At 34.5% G+C, this 18,307-nt stretch overlaps 2 pseudogenes; both read right to left on the bottom strand.

Annotated features, from left to right (window-relative positions):
- Nucleotides 1-10,923: 10,923 nt before the first annotated feature.
- On the bottom strand, nt 10,924-13,432 carry LOC149146726 (magnesium-chelatase subunit ChlH, chloroplastic-like; annotated as a pseudogene).
- A 785-nt stretch (nt 13,433-14,217) lies between these two features.
- On the bottom strand, nt 14,218-15,852 carry LOC149146725 (C2 and GRAM domain-containing protein At1g03370-like; annotated as a pseudogene).
- Between the last annotated feature and the right edge of the window lie 2,455 nt (nt 15,853-18,307).

The raw sequence follows: 18,307 nt of genomic DNA, 5'->3' as shown, positions 1-18,307 counted from the left end.
TTGTGCATTTGAGTTAAATGGTATGCCTACAACGACACACTTGAAAGTATTTCGATTAGGATCATATAGTATGATTTTAGGTATGGATTGGCTATACCTTCACAGGACCAAAGTGGATTGCTTCGACAAGGCCATTGAGTGGGTGGATGATATTGGGGAAAAGAGGAATTTGTAGGGGAAGAAGAAGCCTACATCAGTGAGGATGGTTACCGCTATGTAAGCTAAGTGTAGTTGCAAAAAGGGTTGTGTGATGTTTGCAGTACATATTCTAGTGACAAGGGTAAGGAGATTGAGGATGCATATGTGTTAAGTAGGTACCCTGTTTTACAACAGTTTCAGGACGTATTTCCTGAGGATATTACAAGGTTGCCACCTCACAGGGAGGTAGACTTTTCTATTACAGGATGAGCACACCTGAGTTTTTTGAGTTAAAGTTGTAGCTGGAGGAAATGTTGGACAAGGGGTACATTAGGCCAAGTGTATCACCTTGGGGTGCACCCATACTACTCGTGAAGAAGAAAGATGGTACTCTTATATTGTGCATTGACTATAGGCAGATGAACAAGGTAATGATCAAGAACAGGTACCCATTGCCGCGGATTGATGATTTGTTTGATCAGTTGAAGAGAGAAGTAGTGTTATCTAATATAGACTTGAGATCGGGATACCAACAGGTATGCATCAAGGAAAAGGATATCTTCAAGACTCCATTCAGGACCAGGTATGGCATTATGAGTTTGTTGTAGTTCCATTCGGTTGTACTAATTCTCTAGCTAAATTCATGTGTTTGATGAATAGTGTGTTGTGTCCTTATCTGGACAAGTTTGTTATTGTATTCATTGATGACATACTAGTATATTCTAAGAATGAGGAAGAACATGTCGAGAATTTAGAAGTAGTGTTGAGATTGCTAAGAAAGCATCAGTTGTATACTAAACTTAGAAAGTACAACTTCTTTCAAACTGAGGTACATTACTTGGGGCATGTTGTCTCTAAGGATGGCATAACAGTGGATCCAGAGAAGATAAAGGCTATCATGGAGTGGGCGGATCCTAAGAATGTGAATGAGGTGAGATCATTCATCGGATTGGTAGGTTACTACAGGAGGTTCATCAAGGACTTCTCATGCATTGCATATCCTACCACATAATTGCAAAGGAAAGGTAAGAATTTTAAATGGATAGAAGAATGTGAGGTTAGTTTGGAGCAACTTAAGTAGTTGTTGACACATCCACCAGTGCTAAATATTTTGGATTCGGACAAGGAGTTTGTAGTATTTACAAATGCTTGCAAGAGGGGTCTTGGAGGATTTCTCATGCAAGAAGGATAGGTAGTGTGCTATGAGTCATGAACACTAAATGAGAACAAGCATAACTACCTGATGCATTATCTTGAGCTAACAATGATTATACATGCATTGAAGATGTGGAGACACTATCTTCTGGGCAGGAGGTTTACATTGATGAGTGATGATAGTGGGTTGAGGTATATGTTTGACTAGCCAAATCTAAATGTCAAGCAAGCTAGATGGTTGGCTACCCTTAATGAGTTCGACTTCGAGATCAGATACATCAAAGGGAAGGAGAACCGGGTTGCAAATGCTCTTAGCAGGAAGGTACATGTAAATCATATAGTAGTTATGAGCTCTTATGGGATAGAGTTATAGGATAGGATCTTGCAAGTAGGACAGTGGGATGAAAAATACATGGAGATCTTGCATAGGTTACAATAGAGCACAGGTACAGGTATAGGTGTAGGTACAGGAATAGGTGATCGAGATGCAGATTATCGTCTCACAACAAATGGTTTGGTGAGGTTTAGAGACATGATCTATGTAACAAATTATAGTGAGCTCAAGAAGCTTATCTTGAGGGAGTTTCACGCCAAGCCATACTCGAGTCATCTAGGATATTAAATAATGTTGATGGCGGTGAAGATGTTCTACTATTCGACGAATATTAAGAAGGAAGTTGTAGATTACGTGGCTAGATGTTTAGATTGTCAGCAGATAAAGGTGGAATGTAAGAACCCAAGTGGTTTACTACAACCTATAGTGATTCCAGAATGGAAATGAGAGGTCATTTCCATGGATTTCATCATAGGTATTCTAAGGATAGTGAGGCAGCATGATTCTATTATGGTCGTGGTTGATAGGTTGAGCAAGGTAGCTCACTCCATTCCATTAAAGACTGCATATTTAGCTAGTGAGGTAGCACAGGTGTTCATTAGAGAGATAATGAGACTGCATGGTGTTCCAAAGAATATTTTGTCAGATATGGATGAAAAGTTCACTTCCAAGTTCTTGAAGGAGTTATTTGCAAGTTTGGGTATAGAGTTGGCCTTCAGTACAACTTATCATCCACAGACAAATGGATAGATAGAGAGGTTCAATAGGTTCTTGGAGGATATTTTGAGGATGTACGTGATGCACCAGCAGAGAAAATGGGAGGAGTATATTCCATTGGTTGAGTTTGCATACAAAAATGGTTATCGGTAGTCAGTGAGGATGAGTCCTTTCGAAGCATTGCATGGATGGAGTTGTAACACTCTCATCAGCTGAAGTGATCCAGTGAACAAGGTACTTATTGGACCGGATATGTTGGCAGACATCGAGCAAGAAATGCAGGTTATAAAGAAGAATCTAAAGGCATCACATGATAGATAGAAGAGTTATGTGGATCAACACAGGGTGTTTAAGGAGTTTTAGGTTGGGGAGTATGTGTATTTTCACATCATGCCCAAGAAAATATATTTGCGGATTGGTTCATGTGAAAAGTTGGCACCACGATATTGCGGGCCTTTCAAGATCCTTGAGAGGATTGGACCAATGGCATATCATCTTGCATTGCCTCCAGCAGTGAAGGTCCATGATGTTTTCCATATTTCATTGCTTAAGAGGTATATAACGGATGTTGATCATGTTATTGATTGGTCTATATTGCAGGTGGAGCAAGAAGGAGAGATCCAGTCGGAGCCTCAGTGCATATTGCGGTGGAAACATCTCATGCTCAAGAACATAGTCATGGAGCAAGTTAAAGTGTAGTGGAAGCACTTTGGGCTTGAAGACGATACATGGGAGATGGCAGATCAGATGTGGGCCCTACATCCTTCATTGTTTTCCAGTTGAGGCAAAGAAGTTTTGGTTTGATGTTGATATATGTTTGGCATTTGTTTTGATGATGTTTTGATATATGTATGTATATGTATATGGATGTAAATACCACCATGAGCTAATTTATAAAGCTCCAATATGTGGTATGGGTGTCATGTTATTATGGTTGTTATCTTGTCATGTTGTCCTGATATTTTCCTTTTGAGCAGGTCTTTCATTGTAAATACTGCAACGAGCTAAGTTATAAATCTCCATGGGTAGTATGTTTTCTTTTCAATGGTTTTATCGAGGTCTTGGTGTGGTTTCACATCGAGGATGGTGTTCCCCAAGGAGGAGGGTTTTGTAACAACTCTGGTAAAAAGTTCATGTAATGAAATTTAATAAAGGAAAAATAAGACCACGGTTAAGGGACACTTATTCCAAGTTGAATGTTGGGCAAAGGTATTCTAGTGGGAATGACTGGATGTGTGTTTTTGCTAAGGAAATTTGGCAAAGGCTAAGGCAAAGGCATTAAAAGGAAAAAAGGCATTTTTGGTACATTTATTTATGAAAATAAAGGAAATTAGGAGAAAAGGAAGGTAAAAGGTCACAGGTTGCTGTAGAAATTCTCACTATAGATCACTTGATAATGCAATATACTAAAGCAAAATACTTGATCTACTTCTACAAACAACCTTGCGGAAGCTTAAGCGATTATGAACAAGATCAAATAGAACACATATAACAGAGAATGAGAAATCAATCACACATGAACAAAGAAGAATACTCTGGGGAAAGCCTCAACTAAAAACCTCGATCTATGTATTATCATACAAGTGGAAATATGCCCGGATTACACAAAGCTTTAGCTCACAAGCTATCCAGCTCTCAGTACAATCCCTCAATACAGCTCACAGACTAAATAGACACAAGATATGTCTTCCTCCAATCCTCCAAGCCTCCTATTTCCTTGTGCAGTTTCTCCTGGGGTCCAATGCTGCCACCTATGTGAATTGGCCTCATCACACACTCACCAAACTCAGAAATAATTGCGCAATCTCCAAGGAATGAATTCCTTCTGCATGCAAGAGATATCCTCAATGGAATATTCCTGCAACTGATAGTACACTATCCCATCATTTGATCTCAACTGGGTCTCTGACTGAACTGACATGCATGAGTTATTTATGAGGAAATATTCAGTTATCTGAAGTGCTATAGTTACATGCATGCATGCATTAACTAACTGAACTCACAATCAGTTCCACAAACTGTTGGAACTAATCTAACTGGACTTAACTCAGTTAACTGAGCTAACTAATTACAAATCAAATTACAACTCATCGTGATCTCCTTTAATCAAGGGATACCTTCCTCAATCAAAGGGGAAATTGTTGCATGTCTTCACATAGACTTCATGTTTGATTTTCTACAACTAATTAACTCAAGATGAATTAATTAATTATTTTAAAAATAGTTGCTAAGATCAAATTCAAATTTTAATTCTCAATTTTAGTTTAGGGACTAACTAAAATTGAAATGTATCCTGAAATGCTATTTATAGTAGTGCTATTTTTAGCACTTCTATTTTTAACATTTCTTGTTGTTATTTTCAACAGTTGCATGTGAGGAGGAAATTGAAGGAAAATAATGGAAAATGAAGAAAATAGAGGCCTCATTAATGAAAAGGCTTATAAGGATCAATTGGTAACCTTTTTTTCAGTTCAAGTTTGGAGCTCTCGCATTGTTCTCTCTCTCTCACTCTTGGTCACTTAGAGTTTTCTTGGAGCACTCTAGCATTGGATCAAGGAAGGAAAAGAAAGCAAAGGGAAAGGAAGGAAGGAAAGAATCAAGTAAGGAAAAGCAAGCAAAGGGAAAGGAAGGAAGGTAAGGATCAAGGAAGGAAAAGTAGGATCAAGCAGTTTCACCAGGAATACTTGTAGGTAACCTTTTGCATGTGTAATTTTCTAGTTGGTTTGGACATGCATGCCTTTGCATGTTGCCGTATAGTTTTCTTGTTGTTGGTGGCATGGTTTTGTCGGGTTATGATAGTGGTTTTCAGCCTACACTAGTACAAAATGGCTAATTAGTTACTAAAAAAGGACTAAAATTTACATATAAATGACCATTTTTCAGTCGGTGACTAGTAGTAATTAATTTACAGTATCCTATAACATGACCAACTTTAGTCGTTTTTAGCTTAGCCATTAATTGGTTGTCTCAATTTTTTCATCTAGTAATATATTTAGTCATAAATTGGGTCATTAATTTAGTCATTAATTGTCACAATTAGACAAAATATACAACAAAATATATTACTATATGATCACCAGTGAAAATCAATTAATGACCAAAGAAATGCGGCCAAAATGTTGGACGTGTTATAAGATACTATAAATTAGCTACTAATAGTCATATATATGAAAATTTTAGTCATCGTTTAAAACCAATTAATGACCAAGGAAATATGACTAAATTTTGGTCATGTTATAAGATACTGTAAATTATCTACTAATAGTTGTATACATGCAAAATTTAGTCGTCATTTGTAATTACAAATTTATCATTTGCAGTAGTCATTTATCTTTTTTTGGTAGTTTCATATTCATTATATAAACGACTAATTTAGTAGTTTATATTCATTTCATTTACTTTAATTAATAATCATTATAAATGACTAATTTAGTCATATATTCATTTTATTTATGTTCATCAATAATCAATATAAACTAATAATTTAGTAGTTTTACATTGATTTTATGTGTTCATTATTAATCAACATAAATTAGTTAGTATTATGTTGCGATTAGATTAAAAAAATGTCATACAATGTGCATGTTAATCTAATATGAAAACGCAATGTTACATATGTTAATTACAATACTAAACAATATAAAGTGCAACTATAAATAATTTCAACCACATAAATTATATTATATGAAATTTCAAGAATTACAATACGAGTTTCCAACTTAATATTAGTTGGACTACAATTTACACATGAAATGTTGTTTCATCACTTCAAAACATTATCATTGTTTTGTCGAGGCATTGTAGGTGGATTCACCCTCTGAAGACTTGATCATCAATCTTTATATATGTGTCTTATGTGGGATATTAGATCTAAGGGTATCACTAGACCAGTTCTTTTATCTCTCCCTTTTTCCACTTGTCACTCCAATGTTATTGTTCTCCTCTTTCTTCAATTCCAACTTCTTACCATCTATACTGAGTTCCTTTTCTGAAACAAAAGAAGATATAATGCAGAGTGTAAGACATGGAAGATGATGAATACAAGAATATAAACTAAAGTATACTATAAAGGATTTATACGACATATACCTCAACATAAGCAATGTCAAAGCCATTTTTCCTCATAAAAGCAAGAAACTCGAATAAGTTTTCTTCAGTTGGGCGATAGTGGTCACTACGTGGCCAGATGAAATGTATAAACAAGGAAAATAAAACGTCACCATAGAAAAGAACACCTTAGTAACTTAATATTCAACATTTAGGGAAATCTTACGCACAATCATGCCAACTAAGTTACATGTTAAAAAGCTAAAGTTGTAGATAACTTGTGAAAAAAAATAATATGAGGTGTGGTGTCTAATCCTTGTCGTTTTATTCGCAACAACATTTAATTCTATAATGCATGAACTTGGTCAAGTATATAAACAACATGTGCTCAAATAACAACATGCTTTTCTAATAGCCATGAAATTTCTTTAACACAAAATAGTTAAAAGGATTTCAATCAGTATCATGTAATACTAATCTTCTCTTCAAGTTTTGGTTGTTTTTTAAATGGACAGATACCAAGTATTTTCAATTTCATAGTTAAAAGACAACAAAATAAAAAAAATGTTCAAAATACAATCAAACAATAAAGAGAGGATATCATGGAATGGACATTGCAATTATAAAACAATTTGTTTACCTGTCCATCAATGTTTTATCTGGCATTCCTAAAACATTTTCTTGCTCAAAATAACCATGAGGTGAAAGAATCATATCCAAGACATGCTCTGCATTGTCTCCTCATCCTTTTCCCAGTCACATTTCATGTAACCTACCCACACCAGAGTCAAGTAACAATCAAACGAAGGCATTGACATTTGTTTTTATCTTTTATATCTATAAACTTTGAATTTGATCTGTTTCAGGAACATATTAATTCATATTTAAAGCCTTCCTATCATGAGAAGGTATCAATCAAGTAGGACATTATAAAAATCGACCTCAATGAGGTCCTCAAACAATTTCTACAATATCAATATTTTTCTTCTTGTGATATATTGGGTAGAAAAAAAGAACATAGCTGCAAAAGAAAAGCCCTATATTACCTATGTTCAAACTCTGCATATGGTGTATTCTTAGGAAGATTTTTAAGATGTTCCCTTGTCTTTACCAAAGCAAATGATATCTTGGTTAAACTCTATATCCTTTCATTCAACATCAATTTCTACAAGATAAATGTCACACATTATTCTTTCCCATTTCTCAAGATGGTACATATGATCAATTGAAACTCACATAAAACCAAGAGCAAACCCTTTTCTAACCAAAACAAACAAACAAACAATGTCTCTAATAAAATTTCACACCTCATAAATTACTCTGCTACGTGCTTAGGCTAAAGGTGAGGTTATTTGAATCATCTTTAGGTCATATTTAATGGGATATTTGTATGTTTATCGTGATGTCAATTTGATGTTAAAATTAATATATAAATCCATATTATTATCAGTGAAATTCAAGTATAATTAAGAAAAATAACATCATTGCAAGGTAGTGGAGAGAGAAACGTCTTCATAATTAGGTGAGACTACAAAGTGTTAAAACACGAAGCCACAACTTCAAACCTGACATGTGTGGGATGCCAAAAGCAAAAATACTACAAATAATTCCTGTAATTATAATACAATAAGGTAGCTTCTTTATGACCTCATTGTTGTATAATGTATATATTTCCTGTTCACAAATCAACATAATATAAGCACTCATAATGTGTTATTTGCAATTCATTTCAATGTTGCCATTCACTTTAAAGAGAAACTAATCTATGGAGATTTATTTTGCTTACTTTCCACTTCCTTAGCATGTTTATCATAAATCTTAGAAATTTTTCTTCATTTAATATGACGTGTAATTTTATGTTGAATCATGCTATCCACATAAAGGGATATAAGTGACAATATTTTAACCATAAGAAATACCCTTACAACTTTCAATGGAATTCCTGAGAAAGCCTATAGTTAAATATCCTAACTCAAAAGAGTGGAGTTGGGAAAAGATCTCTGGAATCCCTGGAGTATTTGGTGATCTAGTCATTGGGACAAGCTTCTTTCACTAGGGGGTGATGGTTGTATATTTGAACAATATGTCAGTGGTTGGGAGTAGATTCTGAAACCTGATCCCAATGCCCATTTTAAGTCACATTTTGTTGAATGTTTTATTAACTATCTAGGTGAGGTACAAACTACAATGATTCTTTCACCTCATGGTTATTTTGAGCAAGAAAATTCTTTAAGAATGAAAGATAATACATTTATATGAAAATTTTAGTTGTTTTTTAGATTGGAGATCCCATGTCAACCATCATTGAAATGGCAACCTCATCAAGTGGATGACCTCTAAAAATTTGACATGTTCTTCTAGGAATACCATTTTTTATTCCTTTAACATCACATATGGTAGTGTATTCATGGGCAATAACGGAAACAAAATAGGTAATCAAACATGGATTGTTGTGATAAAACATTGGATTGCTCTAGATAGATAAAACAACGTTGAGAACTTGAACCTATAGGGTGCAGATAAAAATCTCTAGATCCCTTGGAATAGTGATAGAGACTCCAACCACTAGTTGCACTAATAAATGCGATGTAGAGGCCACAATTAATAGTAAAGAATAATTCACAAGGTACTCCAAAATCATGAAAAAATTTCATAATGTCTCTAACAAAAAAGGTGCATGCTCTAGCTTGTCATTTTCAATACCTTAGTCATTTCATGTTTCCACTCCTTGTTGTGACATAATGGTACTGTCCATGGTAAATGACCTGTTGCTTCAAAAGTAGTCAAAATACTTTTAATTGTACCATGAGCATAGAAACAATTCACCATTTCTATATTGCACATTTCCTTTCAGTTGTCATATATAACTATTTTCATGTCATCCACAACCGTCCTTGAGTAGAGACACTTTGACGAAAGTGATCACTTAAACTTAGAAGAGCTACAGTTCTCATCCACATCAAGAATGTCATGAAATTTTTTTATAAGAAAAACAACCACACTCTTGGCTACTACACTAAGCAATCCTCTACCATCACAAAGTCGATTTGGTACTACCAAAACCTTCACAAGATTCACATAGAATGATTGCATTGCCGACTCAACCTTATTCATAGTCTCAAAGTCTAGGAGATCAGGTGACTTCCTTTTAATTTTTTGGGCTTGAGATGTCATCCTATGATGAATCTACATGTCTCCCAAGTCGACCAAGACGCATTCTTGAAATCCCTTTGATACCATGGTCACTTCTTCTATGGTCATGAAGTCTTGTTTATATAATAGAAAAATATTCAGGTTCAATGGACTAATGAGAAGTAGGTCCATTCCTCATAGACACGGGTTTCATTTACGGAACAATTAAAATTATGTTTGTGTCACTACCAACTTATGTACCTACTACATTTGGTGCCAAATTTCTACTTGCAAGTGCTTGTTCAACCTCTTTATTTGCATCTACTTTTGAATCACTAACAAGAGATATCTACAAAACTATTTCTTTGTACCCCTTCCCTACATCCTTCAGTATTTGTATCCCCAGAACCAATTTTAGGCATCATTGTTGTTGTGCTTTTTACTAGATGTGTTGAAAAGGATAAACACCATCTATACTTGAAAGGCATCTCAAAATTCTCATGTGCTGTGCTACCTCAATATCTGTTGGCTTTGTTCCAACAAAAAAATCCATGAATTCAATTCCAGGTTTCATGTGTTCTCTCAGAGTAGTACAAACAACCCTTGTGAGAGGAGATGATACTAGGGTGAAAATTTCTTAAATGAAACAACAATATGTTAGCCACTTACAAATGATAATGGCAAGAGGGGTAAAGCAAACAATTGTGGCACGAACTCTACCTTTTTCTTAGCAAAACCCCTCATATGTATCTGTGTTTTGAAAATTATTTTCTAAGAGACGTGTAGCATTTATTATACAATCTGGAAAAGGGATTTTATGTTTGAAGACAAATTTTCAGTAGAAGTATCAATCCCCTAGCTCATATGTTTCCCTTGATGATTCATCCCCATCCACTCAACTAACTATTTTTTGTTCTAAATCAGTTTCCATGGATACAAGCACAAAAGAGCTGATATATTCTTGCAGCAGGGAAGACACTTAATCACCAGATCTAATTTTTGCAGTGGTATTTAAGATTTCAATCGATACATCCACCCCAAGACACCTCAAAGAAGAAGAATTTTGCATAAGCTCATCCAAGGAAAATGATAAGGACCAAGGAGTGTCACCTTGCCAAAGCGAGTAAGTAGGTTTTTGATGTAGAAAATTTCACAAAACATCTTAGAGAACCATGATCTGTTATATCTTGAATACCAAGTTTATTAAGGGACAAAACATCTAAACATTGTGGTATACAAGCTACTGCATTTGCAGAAGGGAGGACACCAACCATGATGGCATCCAAAAAAGCATTAGGCAGACCAACATCATCTAGAAAAAAATAGCAAGTTGGATTTTTTTAAATAATATCACTCATGAATGTAGCTGCAAGTGAAAATACCCCACCACCAAAGTATTTTTATCTTTTGAATACTGTGCACAAGCAAAAATACCAAAGAACTATCTTCAAATCCATATAGGTAAAAAAATTGTCTGGGTAACATACATCACTCATACCCACTTGCTTGCCAAACATAAATTCCATGGATCCATGAGTTTCAAAATGAAAGACAACATCATCCTTAAATATTTTATCCAAAAATGAGTAACAAGCAGCAAATCCATGGTGTGGACTTGCTGATTTTGTGAAAATAAGCCTCATTGGATCGCCTTCATATCTGAAAGTTGGTTGCACTCCAATGAAAACATTGCCAAATTGTTTTCCATATACAAGTAGGTTCTCCCTATCATAATTAAGGTTCCATGGAGGCTTTCTTCAATTTTCTTCCAAAGCCTTAGCATAAGGTGTGAACTGTTGGTACTCTCTCACATTCATTTTGTAAGCAATATTAAGATTTGGGATGTTGAACTTAACTTCTTTGGCATGAATTGTGTCTTCAATCAGTGCTTCAGAAGTATATGAAAAAACTTCTACATTATATCCATCTATCTTTAGTTCAGGTAATACACTAGAAATTGAAGAGAATACATTGAGGTAGGCTGCAGTGCCAACATTGGCTTTGTCAAGTGGGAAGCTAAATACATATACATTTATTTTATTTTCCTCCTACAAAAATGAAAGTAATAATGTATTGCATCAGTGAAGACTGTCGTTATACCTAAATTCAATTATCTCAATTAGGTTGTAACATGCAAAACAAATTGAAATGACATTTTGACATGAACACCTTTGTTATTTTCTTTAGTTGATCCCACTTGATATCCCTTGTACAAAGTTTTAAAAAACACTTATGAATTGCATGGGACTTTCCTACACATCAATATAAAGAATTTAGAAACAATTTTTTTACGGCCACTTCAAAAGAACCCTGCAATGGCTCAAGAGAAACTTTGATCCTACATATGTGTATGGTACCATGACCCCTATTTTGTTATTATGACATCGAAGTAATGATAATTTGAGTTTCACAACAAGGTTAACAATTTTAGACAGATTATATTGTTAACACATTATCTAATTGATGAACTTGCTGAAACAATGTTCATAAAAAACAATGAAACCTGAACTTGCTGAAACAATGTTCATAAAAACAATGAAACCTACCCATTCTTGCATCACAGCTTGAGAAAACAATCAACTGCAAAACAGCATCAATCTCATGAAGAGAAAATTTCTATGCAACCTAAATTGGATGCAATCCCAACATGTTGATAAGTCATTTCTCTGTGTTCTGGAACACTACTGGAAAAGTCACAGTCCAGGGAACATGAAGCTTGGAAAAAGCTTGTATAGCACAAGGATGATCATGTCTAGCAGGTCCACCCACAAGTGTAAACACAATCAAGAAAACAAAAACATCTACTAGTTATTTCTTTGTTACTGGATCATATAATAAATGCTCCACAGGGGTGGAAAAATCTAATCCACCTAAAAATATTGTCACAACTTTTGCACCTCTAACTTCCAATTCCATCACAACATCCACATAGTGACTATCGTCATCAATAATAATGTGGCTTCATTGCAAGGTGATACCAATCACTGGTGCATTTAGGTTTTTGAGTTTCTCATTTGCATCCTTTCGAGTGTCATACAAATTTAAATATTACTTAACATCATCATACATGCAAGAAGCGAGAGGGTGCCATATTCCTGTGTCCAAATAGAAGGCTAGATCAACAAACTCCAAATGTGTTTTATTGAGAGCAGTAACATACAACCCCGCAATAATCTTAAAGAAGTTTTCAATATTATTTAGGGATCCACCTAACCAAAACTGCAAACTCATGATATAGGCTCTAACATATTGAGCCTTATTTCTTGGAAAATACTTGAGGACTTTGGGTAGGGTCCTAACAAGCTTAAGCATGCTTTACTCAAAGCCTAATGACTTCTTATTTATTTTAAAATTTTGAAAGAAAGGACTTTTGGATTGGCCCAACTAATACATATTGAGCATGGTTACCAAGTATCTGATGCCTTAGAAGGCATGATTACTATTTTGGATCCTCAAAGATAGAAAATGGCCTTGACTAATTGTGATCTCACTTCAGCTAGTGACACCTTTGCAAAGAGAGATATCTCTAGAGATCTTCACCAAAAAGAAGGTACATTGAAATTCAACAATGACTCTCAAGATAGCCATCCTACTGGTGATGAAGAGGCTACGTCCTCTCATACTATGGGCAATAAGAATTTATGTGATATCTCAGGAATTGTTTTTTCTCGATTGTAAGGTTGAATTGTCTTCCAGGTCCCTTGATTCATTCAAGTGCTCTAGTAGAAAACCAAACGATTATTAGCAAGACTTGCAGCAGATGCTTTCAAATCCAATTTTTTACTTGATAATAATTATTGTCTTGAAGGATCTTGGAATGGGTGCAATCAAAGAGACAAGGAAGCACCTGAAAATGGTCTCCAAAAGGCACACCATCAAGGTTATGAACTTCGTCAATAATCCTGCCATTTCCATTTTCAAGCTTTGAATTTTACTGGATACTTGTGATATATACACCGAACCAGGAAAAATTTCTATTAAACTTGTACCAGATCTCCCTTTGGTATACTTTTTTTTAATAAATTTCCCATGTTGTCGTTATGTAGTTTAGACAACCAAATTTCTCCATTATCTCATTGTCTACGTGACCCCCGTCATATAACTCCATGAGTGACTCAACCTGTCATTAGGAATTGCAAAGACAATATTAGTAGAGGTTTCTTTTTGAGCAACAAGTAATACGTAATTAGTAGGAGCACTTTCAGTGGGCTGTTGAGTTTTGATGTTTATTATATCAATGATGTAGCATGATCTTACCAAAACAAACCATCAACACAATAGTTTGAACTTTTCTGAAACAACCTAAATATCAGAATGATAACTTCATAGGAATGAAGAATAGGGTAATTCCTCATGTATTGAGATACTTATATTGAATGGTAATGTTTTTGAATGGACCTTGGTCATGCTCGCTTCCTCAACACCCAAAAAATATCCACAATATTCGTTTTGGAGATCCCTTGAATTTGTTGGTTCTTCATCCTCTACTATTTGCATCTTCTAGTTCAGTGCCCTATTCCTCCATAGTGCCATGATTGTCTTTTTTGATATATAAATTGTAGTTTCTCAAGAATCGGATAAGAAATATATTTCAAGCTTTGTTCAAAATAACAAACTAGCTTGTCTCAAATTCATGCACATCCACTCTTTATTTTCAATTTGCTTTATTGGAATTCATGCAAAGTAATCCTCTTTCATTGATCCAATATTACTTCTTCCATTTTTACAAGTGCTAGAGGAAAATGTATGGTTGCTATGATGAGAAAAGTACTCAATGTGTATCTACATGTAACATTGTAGGAAACAAAGCACTGAAAATGGAACTTGAGTATTCCTTTGCCATCTGTGTACTTTGCACCATGGCTAGCATCAAGGCCTCTGCCTCTGCGAAGGAAGATGACCAGAGATGGACTACCCATTGATGTTAAGGAAGGAGTAAGTTCCACTATTTCCTCTATATCTTCCCACAGGGAGGAAAATTTGGTTTGATGTCCAAAGAGATTTGCATAGAAACCTAGCATCCTTGCAGATAAGAATAAGCAACCTTGAAAAACATAAATTCACTTGAGACCCATGTTCTAGTCTATTATTTGAAATAACTCATGCAAATGTATTTAAGTGAGGAATAGATACCTAAATATGCATTCTATGTTTCAAGTAGAAAGAAAAATCATTAATCAGAAACTCCTCACTTCGAAGTGAAAATAGCTTCTAGAATGTTGAATTTGTCTGAGGTGAGCGCCATGAAATCTGCATATAATATTTTCTCATCTCATGATGTCCAGACAAATAGAAAATTCCATTGAACTATACGTATGCCAAGGAAAAGACAAGTATCTACTTGAGATTTAATATTGAAAGATGAATACCTTTTTCCCAACTTCCTTTTCCATCTTTGTTATGCACTGAGTAACCACATCAGGACCCTTTGTATTTTGTCATAAATATCCTAAGGCACAGCTTCGATTGGAAAGCTTGTGTTAGTCTTCCCTGAAGTGGGATCCACAAATCATTCAGTTCCCATGAAGTAAATTTTAGAAAATTGATCTCATCATACCCTAGAGATGTAGCCTCAACAAAAGGCCCTTCAAAGTCAAGGACTTCTACATCCATGACAGAAGGAGGCTCTTCTGTGACATCATATTCAAATATTTCTGCAAAATTATTTGGAGAATTAAATTCAGAATGGAAATCATGAAAAAAAGCATGGAGAAGCATAGAATATCAAGCACACAATATCTAGATAATTTTATAACATTTTACGATGCCATTGAGGATCCAATGTCTGCAGTTTGATTAAACTTATTCGAGGTTTCCCATTACAAGTAAATACCACATATTCATCTAAGTAACCAATAGCATATACAACAGAGAAATTATTTCCTTCAATTAGGGCGACTGTCAGTAATCATCCATCTTCTTGTGCTTTAATTCCATGATCACTAGTTGTAATCAAGCCATGAATAAGTTTGAGAAACCAAAATGTTTTTTAACAATTGCCAGTCTTACTTTTATCTAAATAATATGTCTAGGAATTGAAACAACTCAGAGCACAAATGACATATTGTATTACCCTTTTGTAACTGTGCATGCACGAAATGTGAAATCATCTTGAAAATATGCTCCACTTGGAGAAAAAGTAACCCACATGTCATAACTTCTCCGAAAGAATAAGGTAAATCTATCCCACCAAATTCCAAGCCCTGCATCACACTGGGATTAGCTAGGAAGATGTGCAAAAGGAGATATGCCAAAGAAAATAATGTAGATACCAAGTTAAAAACCCCAATGTAACTAACAATAAGATTCCTTTCCAATTGGGGATCCATCTGCCTTTGAAAATGGCCTTTGATTTTCCACCCGAAGCTTTTGACTTCCTTGCACTTCTAGTGTGCTACAATAATCAAACTACTTTTGGCCTTTATGGACATGATCTCCATGATGAAAGCAGTCCTATCACAAATTTTAATGAGATTTAGTTTATTGGAAGGTTGGTTATTGATGAACTTGATCTCATCATCTGCCACTTCTACTTTGTTTTCCAGTTGATCCCAAGAATTTTTTATTGTAAGGATCAAATTAATTTCTAATGTCTCTATGGTGATCAAGATTATAAAATTATCTTTGAACAAGTTCATTGTAGACTTGATCCAATCCCTAATACAATTCTTGGAACCTGTGAGTATTTTCTTGGCATCCATTTTCTGACTAAGGATCCTATTCATCTCTTCATATGCCAACTTAAGATCTAAAATCAATTTATATTTTCGAGCCATGTTAGAATGTCAAAATATATATTATCATTCCTTTCATCTAACAATTTCTGCAAATTAGAAAGCACAAAATCTGTAGCTTGATTTTCCTCTTGGAGACAATATAAGTTTGCATTCATCCTATGTAATTGTTCCTAGTCAGGCCGTTCTTCTATGATATCTATCTTATGGATTAATTTATGTTTATGTAATCTTTCTACTAAGGTTAAGATAACAACATATTCTAATATTTTAATGCTCAGCTCTTATTTGGATTTAGCTTCAACAAGATTTTTGACTTGGTTTTTAAGCTAGATTTTATCCTTCTCGATCTCTGTTATCTCATTACTTTGGATGTGTTTACTGATAGACATGTTTAACTTCCCTTTAATCATGGAAATTTCATTATCTTTCTCCCTAAGCATATCTGTAATGGATGCTTAGGCCTACATGGGTGCTTGACTCATAAAAATCTTTTGCTGCAAATCATCAATGGTAATTGTTTTAGCTCTATAACTAGCCTTTTCTATACATAACTTTTCTTTAGTTCTCTAGATTTGTAGTCTAAGTTTGGTGACATTGATAGAAGCTTGAATAAAATATATAGAGATTGGATCAGATATATGCATATTCCAATCATTTTTTTATTGGGGAGGTAGATTTTCTAAATCCACAATAAACTAAGTAGTTTCAAAATCTTCGAGCTTTACCTCTCTGCTCGACTTTGCTACTTTAGGTTGGATAACTTCCTTGTGCAATTTTCTAGCCTTGTAGTTGACTGTGGATAAGAGTCTATAAGTAGTTGGATCCTCCTATGCCATTTAGGTATATAATTCATGTTTTTCTTATTCAAATAATTCCTTATTTGGAATTTGGTAGGATGTCCTTTCCCTATTCTATTTAAATAATCCATTTTTCGTATGATTGTACTTCTGAGGAAAAATGAGACTCATTAGTAGCAAAATGAATAACATATAATGTTTTAGTACCACCTTTTCCTAAAGAATCAATTATTGTTTTTGGCCATTTACTTTGAATAAAGAGAGATTCTGCATCCATAAGGTCCTCTGTGTTTTTCTAATGGTTCTAAAGTTCTGAGAATCCATTTGTGATGTTTTTGTTTCTCTCTTTGCATCAAAAATTTGTTGGGCAAGTAGTTCAAAGATCTCACTCCACGAGTCTTTATTTATAGTTTTCTATTTCCACTAATTGGACTCAGGGATATAGGGGGAAATTTCATAGAAACTCTCAAATTAGACATAATATGCAAGGGATCATACCTTCATTATTCATCTTCCTCAAAATTAAATGTTTTTGATAACTTCTCGATAATGGGAAAATCAAGTCTTAAATTGATAGTGAATCTAAACATATTTGTTAAGACAATGAATGTATATTTTCTTCCTTAGAGGCAAAGTACAGGTCATTTGAATGTATCATCGGGTGCATATACTCTAAGGAAAAAAAATGGAAGTTAGATATCAAGGTATCCTATAAGGTTTGACCTCTACGTTGAATATCCTAATGAAATTGTAGTCTTTCTTTATATACCAATATCCATATTTCAATTAGTCATTCATGTGAAGGTGAAATTACATTCTTCTCGCATACTAATAGGAGACTAGCCAAAAATCAATACAAATACATTATACACAAAACTCTCCTCCCACCCACTAATATGCTTCCAACAATGTTCCTTCACGATTTAGAAGAATCCATTACCTCAAAACTCTAAACAGAAGGGTTTAGACTCCTATCCAATTCATAAAAGGAGCGGATCTATGAACTCAAAAGAAAAAGAAGAAAACTCCTTGTAGGAGAAAAAAGTAATGGCACCTAAAAGGTAGGCTGATTTGGCTTAGGGCTAGAGATGATAGTATTTTTTTTTTCATTATTTTTCAAATACCAGGAAAATATCGATTTAGTCTAGAAAATAAACAAAGCAGATGATTCATGGGTTGATAATTTTACTGAAACTACTTTTGAATGGGTCTCCCATTTCCATACTCCCAAACTTTATTCAAAGAGGATA

The sequence above is a fragment of the Pinus tabuliformis genome, chromosome X, assembly GCF_031772625.1.
Source record: "Pinus tabuliformis cultivar Carrire ecotype Pingquan chromosome X, CPIR1, whole genome shotgun sequence".
In the NCBI taxonomy this organism is placed as follows: domain Eukaryota; kingdom Viridiplantae; phylum Streptophyta; class Pinopsida; order Pinales; family Pinaceae; genus Pinus; species Pinus tabuliformis.
The sequence above is the reverse complement of the archived record's forward strand: the minus strand, read 5'-3'. Positions and strand labels throughout refer to the sequence as shown.